Consider the following 23,182-nt stretch of genomic DNA (forward strand, 5'->3'; position numbering starts at 1 on the left):
TATAAGTCCTGGATGGAGGGCAGGCTGGCGACAATGATTTTTTTTTTTTTTTTTTTCTGCAGACCTGACAGTTTGGTGAAGTCTGAGCCTGTTATGTTTGGAGGCAGAGGGAAACCAAATGGAGATCGATATGCACAGGACAGACTGGATGATGGTTGTGTCGAAGATGATGAGCAGTTCCCGGGGCAGGTTGAACTTCCTGAGCTGTCTGAGGAAGTACATCCTCTGCTGTGCCTTTTTCCTGATGGAGTCTATGTGGGAGGTCCAATACAGATCCTGGGAGATGGTGAATCCCAGGAACCGGAAAGTGTCCACAGCAGACACGGTGTTGTTGAGAATGGGGGAGTTCCTCCTGAAGTCCACTGTCATCTCCACAGTCTTGAGTGGGTTCAGCTCCAGGTTGTTCTGACCACCTCCTGTCTGTATGCAGCCTCATCACAATCCTGGATGAGTCCAATGACGGTGGTGTCGTCCACAATCTTCAGAGGGATTACCTGAGGTGCCATTATTAGTATAGAGGGAGAAGAGCACACACACCCCTGAGGGACACCAGTTCTGATTGTCTGTGTGCTGGATGTGAAGCTCCCTAGCCTGACCTGCTGTGTCCTGTCCATCAGGAAGTTGGAGATCCACTGACAAGTGTGCGCTGCCACAGAGAGGTTGGAGAGGTTTTTTGTGGAGAATGTCGGGGCTGATGGTGCTGAACCAAATTACAGTAAATCACAAAAGGCAATTGGCCTTTTTTATGGTGTTTTTTGCCTAGATTTTATTTGTTTCTCCATAGACTAATTAATTAATTAATAATTAATCTTAAGAGAATTTTATGTTCTAAAATAAATGACAGACAGACGGAAGTGAACCTCTCTGAGTCTTCTTCTTCTTCTGTCAAGTTTATTGGCGGTTTGCAAACCGACATGCATTACCGTCACCGTTTGGGTGTAGAGTATTACCGGGTCATTGTAAATGGGAATCTTTTCAAGAATGAAAAAATAACGGTATTAACTGGTTACAATTATTTTAAATAAATGGTTCTGTTTCGGAAGATAACAAATACTGTATATAAAGTTTCTGGTTTCTGTCCTAGCAAAATACCAAATGTTTCTGGCTTTTGTTTTTGTTCCATTTTTCGTTTCGTGTGGGCTGCAGAAGATTTTCAGATTTTCTTAACTTTGGCTGTTTTTATCACCAACGTTTTGTCATTATTGACACCATTCTCATAACAACAATTGCAGCACTTCTTTCACATACTCACATGCTTCTTTTTGGGAAGTCTGATGGAAAAATACAGTGGTTTGGGTTTCACTTCTGTTTGAAGAAAGTCGATGTTGAAAGCTAATTTGTCACAAAAGATCAGCCCTCAATGACTCTCACTTCCTGAACAGATCAATAAAATGACCAGCGACAGATCAGAGTCACTCATCCGTAAAGTAAATGAGTTTGTCAGCAAGCAACATCTCATCTGTTGAAGGCGGCATAAAAAACTGTAAGTATTGTGGTTGTTTATGTGTTTGTATATACGAGGTCTGTTAGAAAAGTATCCGACCTTATTATTTTTTTTTCAAAAACCATATGGATTTGAATCACGTGTGATTACATCAGACATGCTTGAACCTTCGTGGGCATGCGAGAGTTTTTTCATGCCTGTCAGTTACGTCATTCGCCTGTGGGCAGTCTTTGAGTGAGGAGTCGCCCACCCTCTCGTCGTTTTTTCATTGTTTAGGAATGGCTCAGAGACTGCTGCTTTGTTTGATCAAAATTTTTTCAAAACTGTAAGGCACAACTGAGTGGACACCATTCGATAAATTCAGCTGGTTTTCGGTAAAAATTTTAACGGCTGATGAGAGATTTTGGTCTGGTAGTGTCGCTTTAAGGACGGCCCACGGCACCTGACGGTGATCTGCGCTTCGAGGCGGCAGCGTCTCACCGTTTCAAGTTGAAAACTTCCACATTTCAGGCTCTGTTGACTCAGTAAGTCGTCAGAGAACAGAGAACTTTCAGAAGAAGTCGGCATGAGGAGTTTATTTGGACATTCCATTGTTAACGGACATTTTGTAATGAAAGAACGTGCGAGCAGAGTCGCATGTCGGGCCGGACCCGACCACGGGGGTCGCGACAGGAAAAACACCTCCGTTGGAAACCTTAACGGGCAAGTTGGAACATGCCCAAGCTGTTAAACAATTTCTCAGTTACTCACTTGTTGAAAGCCATCAAAAGCCGCCTGAATTTTACAAATGGTTTTCAACACAGAGGGGTTTTTCCTGTTGCGGCGCACACAGCTTCACCGAGTCGTCACGGAAACGACTCGGCGAATTTGCGCGCACGTCTTTCATTAAAAAATGTCCTTAAACAGTGGAATGTCCACATAAAGTCCTCATGCCGGCCTCTTCTGAATCTTCTCTGTTCTCTCACGACGTCCTGGGTGAATTAAGCCTTAAATTAGGATGTTTTCAGGTCGAAACAGGCCGACGACGGCGCCTGGAAGCGCTGCGCAACATCCCGCTCCATTCTACTCTTACAAACCCTAGGAACCACAAGTAAGCCTGCAGTCTGAGAGCGAAGCGCTCTAATGGGGTAATATGGTACTACGAGGTCCCTAAGATAAGATGGGACCTGATTATTCAAAACCTTATAAGTAAGAAGAAGAATTTTAAATTCTATTCTAGAATTAACAGGAAGCCAATGAAGAGAGGCCAACACGGGTGAGATATGCTCTCTCCTGCTAGTCCCCGTCAGTACTCTAGCTGCAGCATTCTGAACCAACTGAAGGCTTTTTAGGGAACTTTTAGGACAACCTGATAATAATGAATTACAATAGTCCAGCCTAGAGGAAATAAATGCATGAATTAGTTTTTCAGCAGTTAGAGATGTGAACGGGTTGACGGTGTACACAGGGCTTCTGTTTAGGGCTACGCTTCCTCCTCACAGTCACCCAGTCAGCCTGCTTTCCCGACTGCACGGGATCTGCCAGGGGGGAACTAACGGCGGCTAAGCTACCTTGGTCCGCACCGACTACAGGGGCCTGGCTAGCTGTAGAATTTTCCACGGTGCGGAGCCGAGCCTCCAATTCGCCCAGCCTGGCCTCCAAAGCTACGAATAAGCTGCACTTATTACAAGTACCATTACTGCTAAAGGAGGCCGAGGAATAACTAAACATTTCACACCCAGAGCAGAAAAGTACGGGAGAGACAGGAGAAGCCGCCATGCTAAATCGGCTAAGAGCTAGTAGCTGCACTAAGCTAGCGGATTCCCAAAAACACACAAAGTGAATAATGTGCAAATAATCCAGAGGTGATTCAGCAGAAGGAGTGCCCCAATCAAGGCACCAAACAGGCCATGAAGCAGCACAGGCAACGCACGACAACAGCGAACGCACGACAATGGTGCTAAAATAAACTAAAAAAAATAAAAAAAAATAAAAAAATAAAAACGAAAGCGTTAGCTAGCTAGTTAGCTTGCCAACGCTAATGAAAGTTAGCTGATAAAAGTGCTCCGTCGCGATGTTTCAACCGTTAGAGGTCTTCCTTAGGCGTTGGAGCACAGTAAAAAAGTTAAAAAAAGTAAAAAGGTAAAAAAGTAAAAAAGTCTTGAAAAAGACTGTTAGTTCAAGTCCAAAGCAGCAGGTAGCAGTCTCTGTGTAAACAGTCCCAACAGAGAGCCAAAATTCTGATGCAATAATGAATTACAATAGTCCAGCCTAGAGGAAATAAATGCATGAATTAGTTTTTCAGCATCACTCTGAGACAAGACCTTTCTGATTTTAGAGATATTGCGTAAATGCAAAAAAGCAGTCCTACATATTTGTTTAATATGCGCTTTGAATGACATATCCTGATCAAAAATGACTCCAAGATTTCTCACAGTATTACTAGAGGCCAGGGCAATGCCATCCAGAGTAAGGATCTGGTTAGACACCATGTTTCTAAGATTTGTGGGGCCAAGTACAATAACTTCAGTTTTATCTGAGTTTAAAAGCAGGAAATTAGAGGTCATCTATGTCTTTATGTCTGTAAGACAATCCTGCAGTTTAGCTAATTGGTGTGTGTCCTCTGGCTTCATGGATAGATAAAGCTGGGTATCATCTGCATAACAATGAAAATTTAAGCAATACCGTCTAATAATACTACCTAAGGGAAGCATGTATAAAGTGAATAAAATTGGTCCTAGCACAAAACCTTGTGGAACTCCATAATTAACCCTAGTCTGTGAAGAAGATTCCCCATGTACATGAACAAATTGTAATCTATTACACAAATATGATTCAAACCATCGCAGTGCAGTGCCTTTAATACCTATGGCATGCTTTAATCTCTGTAATAAAATTTTATGGTCAACAGTATCAAAAGCAGCACTGAGGTCTAACAGAACAAGCACAGAGATGAGTCCACTGTCCGAGGCCATAAGAAGATCATTTGTAACCTTCACTAATGCTGTTTCTGTACTATGATGAATTCTAAAACCTGACTGAAACTCTTCAAATAGACCATTCCTCTGCAGATGATCAGTTAGCTGTTTTACAACTACCCTTTCAAGAATTTTTGAGAGAAAAGGAAGGTTGGAGATTGGCCTATAATTAGCTAAGATAGCTGGGTCAAGTGATGGCTTTTTAAGTAATGGTTTAATTACTGCCACCTTAAAAGCCTGTGGTACATAGCCAACTAACAAAGATAGATTGATCATATTTAAGATCGAAGCATTAAATAATGGTAGTGCTTCCTTGAGCAGCCTGGTAGGAATGGGGTCTAATAAACATGTTGATGGTTTGGATGAAGTAACTAATGAAAATAACTCAGACAGAACAATCGGAGAGAATGAGTCTAACCAAATACCGGCATCACTGAAAGCAGCCAAAGATAACGATACGTCTTTGGGATGGTTATGAGTAATTTTTTCTCTAATAGTTAAAATTTTGTTAGCAAAGAAAGTCATGAAGTCATTACTAGTTAAAGTTAAAGGAATACTCAGCTCAATAGAGCTCTGACTCTTTGTCAGCCTGGCTACAGTGCTGAAAAGAAACCTGGGGTTGTTCTTATTTTCTTCAATTAGTGATGAGTAGAAAGATGTCCTAGCTTTACGGAGGGCTTTTTTATAGAGCAACAGACTCTTTTTCCAGGCTAAGTGAAGATCTTCTAAATTAGTGAGACGCCATTTCCTCTCCAACTTACGGGTTATCTGCTTTAAGCTACGAGTTTGTGAGTTATACCACGGAGTCAGGCACTTCTGATTTAAAGCTCTCTTTTTCAGAGGAGCTACAGCATCCAAAGTTGTCTTCAATGAGGATGTAAAACTATTGACGAGATACTCTATCTCACTTACAGAGTTTAGGTAGCTACTCTGCACTGTGTTGGTATATGGCATTAGAGAACATAAAGAAGGAATCATATCCTTAAACCTAGTTACAGCGCTTTCTGAAAGACTTCTAGTGTAATGAAACTTATTCCCCACTGCTGGGTAGTCCATCAGAGTAAATGTAAATGTTATTAAGAAATGATCAGACAGCAGGGAGTTTTCAGGGAATACTGTTAAGTCTTCTATTTCCATACCATAAGTCAGAACAAGATCTAAGATATGATTAAAGTGGTGGGTGGACTCATTTACTTTTTGAGCAAAGCCAATAAAGTCTAATAATAGATTAAATGCAGTGTTGAGGCTGTCATTCTCAGCATCTGTGTGGATGTTAAAATCGCCCACTATAATTATCTTATCTGAGCTAAGCACTAAGTCAGACAAAAGGTCTGAAAATTCACAGAGAAACTCACAGTAACGACCAGGTGGACGATAAATAATAACAAATAAAACTGGTTTTTGGGACTTCCAATTTGGATGGACAAGACTAAGAGTCAAGCTTTGAAATGAATTAAAGCTCTGTCTGGGTTTTTGATTAATTAATAAGCTGGAATGGAAGATTGCTGCTAATCCTCCGCCTCGGCCCGTGCTACGAGCATTCTGACAGTTAGTGTGACTCGGGGGTGTTGACTCATTTAAACTAACATATTCATCCTGCTGTAACCAGGTTTCTGTAAGGCAGAATAAATCAATATGTTGATCAATTATTATATCATTTACCAACAGGGACTTAGAAGAGAGAGACCTAATGTTTAATAGACCACATTTAACTGTTTTAGTCTGTGGTGCAGTTGAAGGTGCTATATTATTTTTTCTTTTTGAATTTTTATGCTTAAATAGATTTTTGCTGGTTATTGGTAGTCTAGGAGCAGGCACCGTCTCTACGGGGATGGGGTAATGAGGGGATGGCAGGGGGAGAGAAGCTGCAGAGAGGTGTGTAAGACTACAACTCTGCTTCCTGGTCCCAACCCTGGATAGTCACGGTTTGGAGGATTTAAGAAAATTGGCAGATTTCTAGAAATGAGAGCTGCTCCATCCAAAGTGGGATGGATGCCGTCTCTCCTAACAAGACCAGGTTTTCCCCAGAAGCTTTGCCAATTATCTATGAAGCCCACCTCATTTTTTGGACACCACTCAGACAGCCAGCAATTCAGGGAGAACATGCGGCTAAACATGTCACTCCCGGTCCGATTGGGGAGGGGCCCAGAGAAAACTACAGAGTCCGACATTGTTTTTGCAAAGTTACACACCGATTCAATGTTAATTTTAGTGACCTCTGATTGGCGTAACCGGGTGTCATTACTGCCGACGTGAATTACAATCTTACCAAATTTACGCTTAGCCTTAGCCAGCAGTTTCAAATTTCCTTCAATGTCGCCTGCTCTGGCCCCCGGAAGACAATTGACTATGGTTGCTGGTGTCGCTAACTTCACATTTCTCAAAACAGAGTCGCCAATAACCAGAGTTTGATCCTCGGCGGGTGTGTCGCCGAGTGGGGAAAAACGGTTAGAAATGTGAACGGGTTGGCGATGTACACGGGGCTTCTGTTTAGAACTACGCTTCCTCCTCACAGTCACCCAGTCGGCCTGCTTTCCCGGCTGCTCGGGATCTGCCAGAGGGAAACTAACGGCGGCTAAGCTACCTTGGTCCGCACTGACTACAGGGGCCTGGCTAGCTGTAGAATTTTCCACGGTGCGGAGCCGAGCCTCCAATTCGCCCAGCCTGGCCTCCAAAGCTACGAATAAGCTACACTTATTACAAGTACCGTTACTGCTAAAGGAGGCCGAGGAATAACTAAACATTTCACACCCAGAGCAGAAAAGTGCGGGAGAGACAGGAGAAGCCGCCATGCTAAACCGGCTAAGAGCTAGTAGCTGCGCTAAGCTAGCGGATTCCTAAAAACACGCAAAGTGAATAATGTGTAAATAATTTAGAGGTGATTCAGCAGAAGGAGTGCTTTAGTTAAGGCACGTAAAGATTACACTGGGAAACAAATCCTAATCTAGATAACTAGATCAATCTAACTGCGCAGATTAAACAGCTAACAGATACAGAAAAACACCGCTGTGCTCCGGAACAGGAAGTGATACAATACCGCAGTGAGAGCCAACCAGCAGTAGAGGCCAGTAGAGCAATATGGGTGAGAAAAGTGTTGGTTTCTTATCTAATACACCTTGTATGTATTAAGTAATCATCCCTCGGTCTTTCATATTTTTAAGATGATCAAAAAAGTGACCTGTTCAGACAATCGTACTTTGATTTCTGATAAACTGTTTAGAAAACTGATTCCTGATCAAGTCTGATATAAATAGTTATTACAATTACTATTAACTAGAAGCACTCAGAGAGTGCAAACCTCCGCCAAGGCCATGGGGTCACTGACGCCATAACATCTGCACGCCGTGGAATCATTGAACCTAAAAAAGTCTAACAATGATGTTTGTTCAGTAGTAAAAGTTTCATCTGCTGTGACTGGATAGTATGTATCCTTAGCGCTTGGCATCACAGTTTATTGCAACTTGCACCTTTCCCAGAAGCTACTGTCATCTGTGCACTGATATTGATATTGCATGTGCTTATAGACAAAAACAAATAAGAGACGAAATTCAATTTATTATTCAAGTAAACTGCAAATATATGAATTTTTTAACATTTATGAAACACTTCTCTACACAAGGCCATAGGGTCACTGACCCTAAAGAGATTCCCTCCTTGGTACAGTGATCTATTCAACAATTCAGTGTTACAAGCAAAACTATGATACATACACTTTTCTTTCCTTTATATTTGACATCCTTGACCATGAAAACATACCACTAGAACTTGGAATCACTTTTATGTCTTTATTAGTTCAAAAGTTATTGTATAAAAACCATTTTTCAGTAATGGAGGTTTTCTTCTGGATCTAGCTCCATAACATTTGAAGCTACATCAAATCTGATGACACCTTACTGAATCAGTACAGATTCAGCTACAATTTGGTGTTAGTTGTGCATCTCTAGCTTCATTTGTCACCTCACACTGACACATTTTATATTTTCCCTATATTTTTGCATATTCCGGATCACCAGATCCGGAGTCCGGATCTGATCATCACCAAACTTTGTTGTTTGATAGAACATTTGACTATGTTACACCCTAATTTTTTTCAAGCCTTTCTGCCTTGTTTTTGTTGAGTTAGAAACTAGAATGTCAAAATTCCCCCTATCCTGCAATGGTGAAGAATCCTTTAAAACATTCCTGGATCCGGATCGTGATCCGGATCACCACTAAAATTTAATCACTTGTTCCTCTTGTCATTTCCAACCACTCCACAAAATGTCATCAAAATCCGTTCAAACCTTTTTGAGTTATCCTGCTGACAACAGACAGACAGACAGACAAACAAACAAACGCAACCGAAAACATAACCTCCTTGGTGGAGGTAATAATAACAACTTTGTGATTTTTCAGCATATAGGTTGCATATAAGTCGCAGGGGCCTCCCAAACTAGCAATAAGAGAAAAAAGTGACCAACATCATGCATCCAGAAAGTATTCACAGCGCTTCACGATTTCCACAATAGAATACGAGTAGAATAGAACTTTATTGTCATTGTGGACGCAATGAAACTTTGTTTTAGCAGCATCTCTCCAGCACATCATGAAAACAATATATCAAAAAGAGCAACATATCAATATATATAGAGAGAGACACACAACAGATGCTAGATGTATAGGGTGCAATTAAGGAGAAGGTTTTACACACTTGACCACTTGCGGGTAAAAGCTATTTAGCAGTGTGTTGGTGCGTGCACCTAGTGCCCTGTATCTCCTTCTAGAAGGGAGGTGTCAGTTGGTGTCCAGGGTGTGTGGGATCTTTGGAGATGGAGCTCGCTTTCCTCCGAAGCCTGCCAGCATAAATCTCAAACAGAGGTGTCAATGTGGTCCCTATTACACTCTCTGCTGTTTTCACCACCCGCTGTAGAGTTTTTTTGTCCTCTGCCGTGCGGCTCACAAACCACACAGTGCAGCAGTAGGACAGCAGGTTTCCGACAGTGGCCCTGTAAAATCTGACCAGCAGATTTTGGGGAAGCTGGGACTGCTTCAGCTTCCTGAGGAAGTAGAGTCTCAGATGGGCTGTCTCCACCTGATGCCTGATGTGCGCTGACCAGGTGAGATCAGCTGTGATTTGTACTACCAGGTATCTGAAACAGTCCACCCTCTTCCCATTGATGTCCAGCTCAGAGTTCTCAGTCCGTTTGGATTTCCAGAAGTCTGTTATGATTTCTTTGGTTTTCAAAGTGTTGAAGTTCAAGTTATTATTGCAACACCACTGTGTCAAGTGCTGGATCTCGCCTCTGTAAGTTGTCTCACTGTTGTTGTGGATCAGTCCTACCACGGCCGTGCCATCAACAAATTTATCAATGGTGTTTGTGGGGTAGATGGGTGAGCAGTCATGAGTGAAGAGAGAGTAGGGGAAAGGGCTGAGAACACACCCCTGCGGTGTTCCGGTGCTGAGGGTCAGAGTGGATGAGGTGTGGGGTCCCATCCTGACCCTTTGTGGCCTGTTCTGAAGGAAGTCCAGTACATGTGGTCAGAGAGCTGAAGTTGCTTCTGTTTTGGTGGAAGGTTTCTCTCTGCTGACCAAGGGTCTGTACGCTGGGATGGAGACAGAGCCAAATGATCCAAGATGTGGAAGAGGGAGTGTTTTTATCTCTCGTGGGAATGTTCACATTTTTTGAAGCGCTTTGGCATAACGGTGTTCAGATTGGCATGATTAAAGTCTCCTGCCACGATGACAACGATACCAAGTAAATACAGGCCCAGTATCGCCGATGTCGATACCTATACTGATACTTTTTCATATTTAAGCTTCATAGATCCAAAGGATCCAAAAGACCTAGGATAGAATTTCGCCAAACATTGTACATGACAACAAAATACTTTATTATCATAATCAACATTTTTGTTTAAAAAAATATCACTCAACACAACTTAAAACAAAATCTCCTGAGGTAGAGGGCTGACAAACCACAATACAAGGGTGCGCTGCTCCGTGTTGTGTGACACAGCGCAGCCCTGCCCTTACAGACAGAGAGTAGAGTTTGATGAATCTGCATGTGCAGCAGTCAGTGCGTGCGGGAGAGAAAAAAGCTTGAGTATCGATCTTTTTACATGAGGATCATTCAATATCAATACCAGCGTTAGTATCAATATTATCGATATTAGGATTGATCCGCCCACCTCTGCTCTTACCAGAGTGACTGTTGCGGTCTGCTCTGTAAACAATGCGGCCTGCCAGCTCGATAGCATCGTCCAGCATGTTTGAATCCAACCATGTCTCTGATGTAATCATCACATAGTGCTCCAGAGGACTTGATGTAATCTGCAGTCTCAGCTCGTTCATCTTGTTGTGTACTGAACGTGTGTTGGCGAGGAAAAGGCCGGGAATCACTGGTCTATGCGGGTTAACTGTTAGCCTAGCCTCTAGGCCTATTGCCTCCCTTGCGCCGCCATCTCCGCAGAGCCTCCCGGAGGGTCACTGCTCCCCCGTGGTGCCGCCAGATCATCGGTAGGATAAAGTCCCAGTTGAATGTCGTTTGGACTTTTCCTGCTGTTACTAACAGCTCAGCTGTGTACCTTAGAGCATCAGTCAGTCCATGAGGAGCGTCAGTCCAAATAAACAAAGTACAAAGAAAAGAGCGCTGGGACAAGAGTGCTCGGTTGCTGCGTCTGACCGCGCCACCATTATCCTTCCCCTAAACCCCTAAACATTTTATGTCTTATTCCAAAATGGAGGAAATTAATTTTTTCCTATCAAAATTCTACTCACAACACCCCATAATGACAATGTGACAGAAATTTACATTTTTGCAAATTTATTAAAAATTAAAAACTAAGAAATCACATGTATGTAAGTATTCACACCCTTTGCTCCTCTACTGGTGGTTGGCTCTCACTGCGGTATTGTATCACTTCCTGTTCCGGAGCACAGCGGTGTTTTTCTGTATCTGTTAGCTGTTTAATCTGCGCAGTTAGATTGATCTAGTTAACTAGATAACGATTTGTTTCATAGTGTAATCTTCACGTGCCTTAACTAAAGCACTCCCTCTGCTGAATCACCTCTAAATTATTTACACATTATTCACTTTGTGTGTTTTTAGGAATCCGCTAGCTTAGCGCAGCTACTAGCTCTTAGCCGGTTTAGCATGGCGGCTTCTCCTGTCTCTCCCGCACTTTTCTGCTCTGGGTGTGAAATGTTTAGTTATTCCTCGGCCTCCTTTAGCAGTAATGGTACTTGTAATAAGTGTAGCTTATTCGTAGCTTTGGAGGCCAGGCTGGGCCAATTGGAGACTCGGCTCTGCACCGTGGAAAATTCTACAGCTAGCCAGGACCCTGTAGTCGGTGCGGACCAAGGTAGCTTAGCCGCCGTTAGTTTCCCTCTGGCAGATCCCGAGCAGCTGGGAAAGCAGGCCGACTGGGTGACTGTGAGGAGGAAGCGTAGTCCTAAACAGAAGCCCGTGTACATCGCCAGCCCGTTCACATTTCTAACCGTTTTTCCCCACTCGACGACACACCCGCCGAGGATCAAACTCTGGTTATTGGCGACTCTGTTTTGAGAAATGTGAAGTTAGCGACACCAGCAACCATAGTCAATTGTCTTCCGGGGGCCAGAGCAGGCGACATTGAAGGAAATTTGAAACTGCTGGCTAAGGCTAAGCGTAAATTTGGTAAGATTGTAATTCACGTTGGCAGTAATGACACCCGGTTACGCCAATCGAAGGTCACTAAAATTAACATTGAATCGGTGTGTAACTTTGCAAAAACAATGTCGGACTCTGTAGTTTTCTCTGGGCCCTTCCCCAATCGGACCGGGAGTGACATGTTTAGCCGCATGTTCTCCTTGAATTGCTGGCTGTCTGAGTGGTGTCCAAAAAATGAGGTGGGCTTCATAGATAATTGGCAAAGCTTCTGGGGAAAACCTGGTCTTGTTAGGAGAGACGGCATCCATCCCACTTTGGATGGAGCAGCTCTCATTTCTAGAAATCTGGCCAATTTTCTTAAATCCTCCAAACCGTGACTATCCAGGGTTGGGACCAGGAAGCAGAGTTGTAGTCTTACACACCTCTCTGCAGCTTCTCTCCCCCTGCCATCCCCTCATTACCCCATCCCCATAGAGACGGTGCCTGCTCCCAGACCACCAATAACCAGCAAAAATCTATTTAAGCATAAAAATTCAAAAAGAAAAAATAATATAGCACCTTCAACTGCACCACAGACTAAAACAGTTAAATGTGGTCTATTAAACATTAGGTCTCTCTCTTCTAAGTCCCTGTTAGTAAATGATATAATAATTGATCAACATATTGATTTATTCTGCCTTACAGAAACCTGGTTACAGCAGGATGAATATGTTAGTTTAAATGAGTCAACACCCCCGAGTCACACTAACTGCCAGAATGCTCATAGCACGGGCCGGGGCGGAGGATTAGCAGCAATCTTCCATTCCAGCTTATTAATTAATCAAAAACCCAGACAGAGCTTTAATTCATTTCAAAGCTTGACTCTTAGTCTTGTCCATCCAAATTGGAAGTCCCAAAAACCAGTTTTATTTGTTATTATCTATCGTCCACCTGGTCGTTACTGTGAGTTTCTCTGTGAATTTTCAGACCTTTTGTCTGACTTAGTGCTTAGCTCAGATAAGATAATTATAGTGGGCGATTTTAACATCCACACAGATGCTGAGAATGACAGCCTCAACACTGCATTTAATCTATTATTAGACTCTATTGGCTTTGCTCAAAAAGTAAATGAGTCCACCCACCACTTTAATCATATCTTAGATCTTGTTCTGACTTATGGTATGGAAATTGAAGACTTAACAGTATTCCCTGAAAACTCCCTTCTGTCTGATCATTTGTTAATAACATTTACATTTACTCTGATGGACTACCCAGCAGTGGGGAATAAGTTTCATTACACTAGAAGTCTTTCAGAAAGCACTGTAACTAGGTTTAAGGATATGATTCCTTCTTTATGTTCTCTAATGCCATATACCAACACAGTGCAGAGTAGCTACCTAAACTCTGTAAGTGAGATAGAGTACCTCATCAATAGTTTTACATCCTCATTGAAGACAACTTTGGATGCTGTAGCTCCTCTGAAAAAGAGAGCTTTAAATCAGAAGTGTCTGACTCTGTGGTATAACTCACAAACTCGCAGCTTAAAGCAGATAACCCGTAAGTTGGAGAGGAAATGGCGTCTCACTAATTTAGAAGATCTTCACTTAGCCTGGAAAAAGAGTCTGTTGCTCTATAAAAAAGCCCTCCGTAAAGCTAGGACATGTTACTACTCATCACTAATTGAAGAAAATAAGAACAACCCCAGGTTTCTTTTCAGCACTGTAGCCAGGCTGACAAAGAGTCAGAGCTCTATTGAGCCGAGTATTCCTTTAACGTTAACTAGTAATGACTTCATGACTTTCTTTGCTAATAAAATTTTAACTATTAGAGAAAAAATTACTCATAACCATCCCAAAGACGTATCGTTATCTTTGGCTGCTTTCAGTGATGCTGGTATTTGGTTAGACTCTTTCTCTCCGATTGTTCTGTCTGAGTTATTTTCATTAGTTACTTCATCCAAACCATCAACATGTCTATTAGACCCCATTCCTACCAGACTGCTCAAGGAAGCCCTATCATTATTTAATGCTTCGATCTTAAATATGATCAATCTATCTTTATTAGTTGGCTATGTACTACAGGCTTTTAAGGTGGCAGTAATTAAGCCATTACTTAAAAAGCCATCACTTGACCCAGCTATCTTAGCTAATTATAGGCCAATCTCCAACCTTCCTTTTCTCTCAAAAATTCTTGAAAGGGTAGTTGTAAAACAGCTAACTGATCATCTGCAGAGGAATGGTCTATTTGAAGAGTTTCAGTCAGGTTTTAGAATTCATCATAGTACAGAAACAGCATTAGTGAAGGTTACAAATGATCTTCTTATGGCCTCAGACAGTGGACTCATCTCTGTGCTTGTTCTGTTAGACCTCAGTGCTGCTTTTGATACTGTTGACCTTAAAATTTTATTACAGAGATTAGAGCATGCCATATGTATTAAAGGCACTGCACTGCAGTGGTTTGAATCATATTTATCTAATAGATTACAATTTGTTAATGTAAATGGGGAATCTTCTTCACAGACTAAGGTTAATTATGGAGTTCCACAAGGTTCTGTGCTAGGACCAATTTTATTCACTTTATACATGCTTCCCTTAGGCAGTATTATTAGACGGCATTGATTAAATTTTCATTGTTACGCAGATGATACCCAGCTTTATCTATCCATGAAGCCACGGGACACACACCAATTAGCTAGAAATCTTGGAGTCATTTTTGATCAGGATATGTCATTCAATGCGCATATTAAACAAATATGTAGGACTGCTTTTTTGCATTTGCGCAATATCTCTAAAATTAGAAAGGTCTTGTCTCAGAGTAATGCTGAAAAACTAATTCATGCATTTATTTCCTCTAGGCTGGACTATTGTAATTCATTATTATCAGGTTGTCCTAAAAGTTCCCTAAAAAGCCTTCAGTTAATTCAAAATGCTGCAGCTAGAGTACTAACGGGGACTAGAAGGAGAGAGCATATCTCACCCATATTGGCCTCTCTTTATTGGCTTCCTGTTAATTCTAGAATAGAATTTAAAATTCTTCTTCTTACTTATAAGGTTTTGAATAATCAGGTCCCATCTTATCTTAGGGACCTCATAGTACCATATCACCGCAATAGAGCGCTTCGCTCTCAGACTGCAGGCTTACTTGTAGTTCCTAGGGTTTGTAAGAGTAGAATGGGAGGCAGAGCCTTCAGCTTTCAGGCTCCTCTCCTGTGGAACCAGCTCCCAATTCAGATCAGGGAGACAGACACCCTCTCTACTTTTAAGATTAGGCTTAAAACTTTCCTTTTTGCTAAAGCTTATAGTTAGGGCTGGATCAGGTGACCCTGAACCATCCCTTAGTTATGCTGCTATAGACTTAGACTGCTGGGGGGTTCCCATTATGCACTGAGTGTTTCTTTCTCTTTTTGCTCTGTATGCACCACTCTGCATTTAATCATTAGTGATTGATCTCTGCTCCCCTCCACAGCATGTCTTTTTCCTGGTTCTCTCCCTCAGCCCCAACCAGTCCCAGCAGAAGACTGCCCCTCCCTGAGCCTGGTTCTGCTGGAGGTTTCTTCCTGTTAAAAGGGAGTTTTTCCTTTCCACTGTCGCCAAGTGCTTGCTCACAGGGGGTCGTTTTGACCGTTGGGGTTTTACGTAATTATTGTATGGCCTTACCTTACAATATAAAGCGCCTTGGGGCAACTGTTTGTTGTGATTTGGCGCTATATAAATAAAATTGATTGATTGAATACTTTGTTGATGCACCTTTGGCAGCAATTACAGCCTCAGGTCTTCTTGAATATGATGCCACAAGCTTGGTGCACCTATCATTGGGAAGTTTTGTCCATTCCTCTTTTCAGCACCTCTCAAGCTCCACCAGGTTGGATGGGGACTGTTGGTGCACAGACATTTTCAGATCTCTCCAGAGATGTTCAATTGGATTCAGGTCTGGGCTCTGGCTGGGCCACGCAAGGACATTCACAGAGTTGTCCTGAAGCCACTCCTTTGATATCTTGACTGTGTGTTTAGGGTCACTGGCCTACTGAAAGGTGAACCATTGCCCCAGTCTGAGGTCAAGAGCGCTCTGGAGCAGGTTTTCATCCAGGATGTCTCTGTACATTGCTGCATTCATCTTTCTCTCAATCCTGACTAGTCTCCCAGTTCCTGCTGTTGAAAAACATCCCCACAGCATGATGCTGCCACCACCATGCTTCACTGTAGGGATGGTGCCTGGTTTCCTCCAAATATGATGCCTGGCATTTATACCATAGAGTTCAATCTTTAGAGTTTAGACGGGCAGCCAGCTTGAGGAAGAGTCCTGGTGGATCGAAACTTCTTCCATTTATGGATGATGGAGTCCACTGTGCTCACTGGGACCTACAAAGCAGCAGAAACGTTTCTGTACCCTTCCCTAGATTTGTGCCTCGAGAGTCGAGGCAATCCTGTCTCAGGGGTCTACAGACAGTTCCTTTGACTTCATGTTTGGTTTGTGCTCTGACATGCACTGTCAACTGTGGGACTTCATATGTAGACAGGCATGTCTTTCCAAATCATGTCCAATCAACTGAATTTACCCCAGGTGGACTCCAATTAAGCTGTAGGAACATCTTAAGGATGATCAGTGGAAACAAGATGCACCTGAGCAAAGGAAATGAATACTTATGTACATTTGATTTCTTAGTTTTTCCATTTTTTTAATAAATGTGAAAAAAATCTCATCATTATGGGGTATTGTGTGTAGAACTTTGAGGGGAAAAAAATAATTTCACCCATTTTGGACTAAGGTTGTATCAGGGGTGGATTGACCATTGAGAGTACTAATTCCCAGTGGTCGAATCAATAATGTGGCAATGGCTGCCCGTTTTTTTATCTTTTGCTGCACCTTGCCATGGTAACTCTCCAGGCCCAGGGAGAGAGACATGCACCAGCCCATAGAGCTCAGCTGCAGCCTGCAGACACAGCATAGGCCCACTGGCTTGTCTGTCAAAAGAATACCTGACTCAATTGGAAGGCTGTGTAGAAAAACTGAGAGGGGAAAAAAAGCTCTCCCAGTGATACTGCTCAAAGCAGAAAAATTCCAGAGAAGTTTGCAGAGGAGCCAGCCTGGCAGGGGCGCCTGTGGGTCGCTCTTAGCAGCAGCAGATGGTGCTGGAGTCAGACAGTGAAATGACAGTGAGGCTCCCACTGCCATGGAGGTGGTACAAGAGCAGCAGGAGATTGCTGTTGGTGGCGATGACAGCAGGTGTGTGCCAGCATGGTGTGGATAAACACTCATTCATTCATATAAATGAAAACAGCTCCCCTTTAACGGTTGCACCTACGGGTCCAAGTCAACAACATACTGTGTTGTCGTCATTCAATTTATTCAAGGCTCCAGAATATAAAAGGATATTGTTCAGTATTCACGGTTTTACAGTATCTCAGAATCCTTTGCACGCTGGGGAGGGACTCTTGATAATGGCTCAGCTTAATGCTAACTTTAACATTGAAAATGCCATAGACATGCTAAAGAGTTAGCATCTGTCCCGTTTTTAAGTTATAAAATACATTTATCAAGTGTTTCCGACCATAACAGGTCGGTTTAATGTAAAAAAGGTAAATATTACTCACAGACATATGCTCTTTAGGGTTTTAGCAGGAAAAAATTAAGATAAAGTGAAATAAAACAAAGAACCAATAAAGCAGCAGATTGAAGATCGAAGCACTGCTTCATTGGTTAAAGGTTCAAAGCAAAGCCGCGCTGCAGAAATGGGTTATTACAGACACGCTGTAGGGTCTGTAATCAATGTAGAGAAATGATAATTTTCCTGACAAACACCCCCAAAAACAACAGCCACTCTGAAGGACCGATAATGGAATCGTTAAACAAAAAAGTTATTGATTTCGATGGACGAATCATTTCTTAAGGATACCCGAAAAAAGAAAAGGTTCCTGACACACAACCCTAACAGCAAGGTGCTTTTTTTTTAAATAAAACTCACATTAAAGACTCATGATTATCTTATTTAAACACCTAAATACATATTTTGGTTGAACTCACCTCCATAACGACACAACGTTGCAAACAAGTTCTGCAAACACTACACTGACAATGAAATCTCGGCCTCCCAGCAAGAACGTGATTACGCGCGAGATTTGACACCGTAAAGGCATCAATAGTCGTGTTATTAAGGGCTTGTGTGTTTATATGCAAGTTGGCACAGCATCTGCAGACAGATTGTAGCGGTGGCCAGTCTGGATCAAAAATTCCTGGGCTGAATTTTTGTCCCAGTCCAGCCCTGGACTGTATCATAACAAATGTGGAAAAAGTGACGGGCTGTGAATACTTTCTGGATGCACTGTAAGAAATATATTTCTTCACTTGTCCCACATCAGGAACATTTCAACATTTGCTGTGCAGAGAACGTTGCAACTACAGATGCACCAAAACGTGCAGTGATAAAGCTGAGGGTGCCTTTGTTTTATCTTGCATTTGATGGACTATTACAATCAATTTGTGGTAGCATTCTTGCCTCAAAGCAAGAAGGTTCAGGGTTCAAAGCCCAGGCATCCCACACACTGTTTGTGCATTTGAAGTTGTGTCAGGAAGGACATCCAGTGGCATCATGTGGATCCCTGCAAGATCCACTGTAGTGAAAACAGGCAAAAGAAGTATGTGCAAAAAATAAAAAATAAAATAAAAGACAAAGTGAAGGGGCAAACACATTTTTATAGCACTGCTTGCTGAAAAGAAGCTGCACTCCTCATCCAGACTGTCCTCACAAGATAGTGCATATCTGTTTTTTAAGAGATAGTATGTAACACTGAAGTGCCAGCTGAATAGAATAGAATAATTCTTTATTGTCCACTGAGGTGGAAAATTGTCTTTGGCTCACCAACACAAGAAAGACAACGCTAAAATACAAACATCGTCATACATAAAAACATATACAGTAGTGTTCAGAATAATAGTAGTGCTATGTGTGTTGGGAAGGTCTCGTAGCACGGACCCACAACAGGGAGCGCAAATGAACGGACAATGAGTAAGCCAAAAGGTAACAATTTAATGTTGTGATAATACACAACGAAATGTACAGTAATTTTCACAGTCAATAAACACCAGGTGACGTGTGGGCAGGCTCGAAGATAGAAGACCCCTGACGAGAGAGAAGCCGCGTCCCACACGGCTTCCACCACCAACGGTCTGAAGAACACCGGAGCCGCCAAGTTCCGAGTCTCCAGGTGGCCTCTGTCTTCGGCTGTCGACCCTGGTACTGCTGGCAGAAAGCAGAGATATGATGTGTGAGTGTGAGTCCGCACACTCAGTAATCCACAGTCCAAACACAGTTAGGAGGGAGCTCCTCCACCTCCAATCACACACACTCGTGCAGCTCCTGATCAACCACTTATCTGAGTTGGGGTGTGAGGCGAAGCCGTCACTGTCACACCAAACGCCAATCCCTCAGACAAGGAAACACTCCAGGAAAACGGCTGCAATAGAAGTTCAGGTTATTACACACAAAGTGTCTGTCAGCAGAGAAATTACCTTTTTAATGGTAGTCGATTTCTCGGCGGGGAGGTGGAGTTGCAGTCCAGCTTAAATAGTGGTGTGGATGAGTGACAGCTGGTGTGATGAGTGACAGCTGTCACTTCCTCTGGGTCTGGCGCCCTCTCGTGCTTGGAGCCTGCACTCCAAGCAGGGCGCCCTCTGGTGGTAGTGGGCCAGCAGTACCTCCTCTTCAGCGGCCCACATAACAGGACCCCCCACCTCAACGGGCGCCTCCTGGCTTGTCCGGGTGTCTTCTGTAGAAATCGGCCAGGAGGGCCGGGTCCAGGATGAAGCTCCTCTTCACCCAGGAGCGTTCTTCAGGTCCATACCGCTCCCAGTCCACCAGATATTGGAACCCCCGGCCCTTACGACGGACGTCCAGGAGCCTGCGGACTGTCCAAGCAGGCTCCCCGTCGATGAGCCGGGCAGGAGGCAGCGTAGGTCCAGGTGCACAGAGGGGCGAGGTGTGGTGTGGCTTGATACGGGACACGTGGAATACAGGGTGGATCCGCAGTGAAACTGGGAGTTGGAGCTTCACTGCGGCCGGGTTGATGATTTTGAGGATTGTGAATGGTCCGATGTATCTGTCTTTCAACTTGGGGGAGTCCACACAGAGAGGGATGTCCTTTGTTGAAAGCCACACCTCCTGCCCGGGCTGGTATGTGGGGGCCGGGGAACGCCGGCGGTCCGCATGGGTCTTGGCCCTCGCCCGGGCCTTCAACAGGGCAGAGCGGGCGGTCCGCCACACCCGGCGGCACCTCCTGAGGTGGGCCTGGACCGAGGGCACACCGACCTCTCCCTCCACCAGTGGGAACAATGGGGGCTGGTACCCCAAACATGCCTCAAAAGGGGAGAGGCCGGTAGCAGACGAAACTTGGCTGTTATGGGCATACTCGATCCAGGCCAGATGGTGACTCCAGGCCGCCGGATGCGCGGAGGTGACACATCGAAGGGCCTGCTCCAGCTCCTGGTTGGCCCGCTCTGCCTGGCCGTTTGTCTGGGGGTGGTACCCGGACGAGAGACTCACGGTGGCCCCCAGCTCCTTACAGAAACTCTTCCACACCTGTGAAGAGAACTGGGGACCACGATCTGAAACGATGTCCGATGGTATCCCATGCAGCCGCATGACGTGGTGGACCAGGAGGTCTGCCGTCTCCTGGGCCGTCGGGAGCTTCGGGAGGGCCACGAAGTGGGCCACCTTGGAGAACCGGTCCACTATCGTGAGAATCACGGTGTTGCCCTGGGACGGCGGGAGGCCCGTGATGAAATCCAAGCCGATGTGAGACCAGGGGCGATGAGGCACTGGCAGGGGTTGGAGGAGTCCCGTCGTCCTCCGATGGTCTGCCTTGCCCCTGGCGCAGATGGTACAGGCCTGGACGTAGTCCCGGACGTCGGTTTCCAGGGACGCCCACCAGAAGCGCTGCTGGACTACTGCCATGGTCCTACGCACTCCGGGATGACAGGAGAGCTTGGACCCGTGACAGAAGTCCAATACGGCAGCTCTTGCTTCTGGTGGGACGTACAGTCTGTTCTTGGGGCCAGTCCCCGGGTCCGGGCTCCTTGTCAGGGCCTCCCGGACGGTCTTCTCCACGTCCCAGGTGAGGGTGGCCACGACAGTGGACTCGGGGATGATGGTCTCGGTGGGGTTCGACAGACTTCTACTATGTACTGGCGATCAGGATCAGGCTGCACCAGAACTGGTGCAGTCGAGAACCGGCGTTTCAACTCCTGGAATGCGGCTTCGCACCAATCCGACCAGGCGAAGGGGACCTTGGTGGAGGTCAGGGCAGTCAGGGGGCTAACTACCTGACTGTAACCTTTAATAAACCTCCTGTAGAAATTTGCAAAGCCGAGGAACTGCTGTAGTTTCCTGCGGCTTGTTGGTTGGGGCCAATCTCTCACCGCCGCAACCTTAGCCGGATCAGGGGCGACGGAGTTGGAGGAGATGATGAACCCCAGGAAGGACAAAGAAGTGCACTTCTTGCCCTTCACAAACAGCCGGTTCTCCAACAACCGCTGTAGGACCTGACGTACATGCTGGACATGGGTCTCAGGGTCCGGGGAAAAGATGAGTATATCGTCCAGATATACGAAGATGAACCGATGCAGGAAGTCCCGCAAGACGTCATTTACCAAAGCTTGGAACGTTGCGGGGGCGTTAGTGAGGCCGAACGGCATGACCAGGTACTCAAAATGACCTAACGGGGTGTTGAATGCCGTCTTCCATTCGTCTCCCTTCCGGATCCGAACCAGGTGGTACGCGTTTCTAAGATCCAATTTCGTAAAAATTTGGGCTCCATGCAGGGGCGTAAACACTGAATCCAACAGAGGTAACGGGTATCGGTTGCGAACCGTGATCTCGTTCAGCCCTCTGTAATCAATGCATGGACGGAGTCCGCCGTCCTTTTTGCCCACAAAAAAGAAACCAGCACCCATCGGGGAGGTGGAGTTCCGGATCAGCCCGGCAGCTAAAGAGTCCCAGATGTAGGTCTCCATTGATTCGCGTTCCGGACGTGAGAGGTTGTACAACCTACTGGACGGGTACTCAGTGCCCGGGACCAAATCGATGGCACAATCATACGGTCGGTGCGGGGGAAGAGTGAGCGCCAGATCTTTGCTGAAAACGTCAGCAAGATCGTGGTACTCCTTTGGCACCGCCGATAGATTGGGGGGGACTTTAACCTCCTCATTAGCCGTCGTGCCGGGAGGAACCCAGGATCCTAAACACTCCCGGTGGCAGGTTTCGCTCCACTGCGTCACAACCCCAGACGGCCAATCTATCCGGGGATTGTGCTTCACCATCCATGGAAATCCCCAAATCACTCGGGAGGTAGAAGGTGTTACATGGAACACGATCTCCTCCCTGTGATTTCCAGACACAACCAAGGTCACTGGCTGTGTCTGATGTGTAATTAATGGAAGCAGGGTGCCATCTAGTGCTCGCACCTGCAATGGTGCCGGCAGTGCCACCAGGGGGAGCCCTACTTCCTTTGCCCATCCGCTATCCAGCAGATTCCCTTCTGACCCCGTGTCTATCAGTGCTGGGGCGTGAAGGGTTAAATCCCCACAAAGGATCGTTACTGGGATTTGTGCAGATTTGCGGGGTTTCCCCGCGTGCGTGTTATGACCCACCCTTAGCCCAGTTTCGAAGGACGGGCGTTGTAGTTTGACCATTTTGGGGCAGTCCTTCTGCATATGCTCACAAGAGCCGCAGACAAAACATTCCCCGCGGGCCAGCCTCCTTTGTCTGACGTTTGTTTTTATTTTGGCCCTGCTCGTGTCCATAGCCTCCTCAGCAGGGGGAGCTGTAGCCACACGGAGCTCTCTGGCAGTGAAGCGTGGGGACGACGTCACCCTTTCGGAACCGGAAGGGAGAGGGACGGCTCGTGCCCGGTCACGCCCCCGGGCCTGCTCCCGACGATGCTCATTCAAACGGTTGTCTAAGCATATAACTAAATCGACAAGCCCGTCAAAATCCCGCGGTTCCTCCTTAGCCAGTAGGTGCTCCTTAAGGACCGGGGACAGTCCATTTACAAAGGCGGTGCGGAGCGCAACGTTATTCCAGCCGGACCTCGCTGCCACGATGCAGAAGTTGACTGCATACTCGGCTGCGCTACGGCGCCCCTGTCTCATAGACAGCAGCACGTTCGAAGCGGTCTCGCCTC

General features: G+C 45.0%; 1 protein-coding gene across 1 annotated transcript in view; it reads left to right on the forward strand.

Annotated features, from left to right (window-relative positions):
- The first annotated feature begins 1,366 nt into the window (after window positions 1-1,366).
- Window positions 1,367-23,182, forward strand: part of tlr22 (toll-like receptor 22) — a 39,862-nt gene continuing 18,046 nt past the window's right edge. The window contains exon 1 of the mRNA XM_034166021.1: window positions 1,367-1,483. The gene's annotated coding sequence lies outside the window, so the exon portion shown is untranslated. The remainder of the gene's footprint in view (window positions 1,484-23,182) is intronic.

Source organism: Thalassophryne amazonica, chromosome 1 (assembly GCF_902500255.1).
Source record: "Thalassophryne amazonica chromosome 1, fThaAma1.1, whole genome shotgun sequence".
NCBI lineage: Eukaryota > Metazoa > Chordata > Actinopteri > Batrachoidiformes > Batrachoididae > Thalassophryne > Thalassophryne amazonica.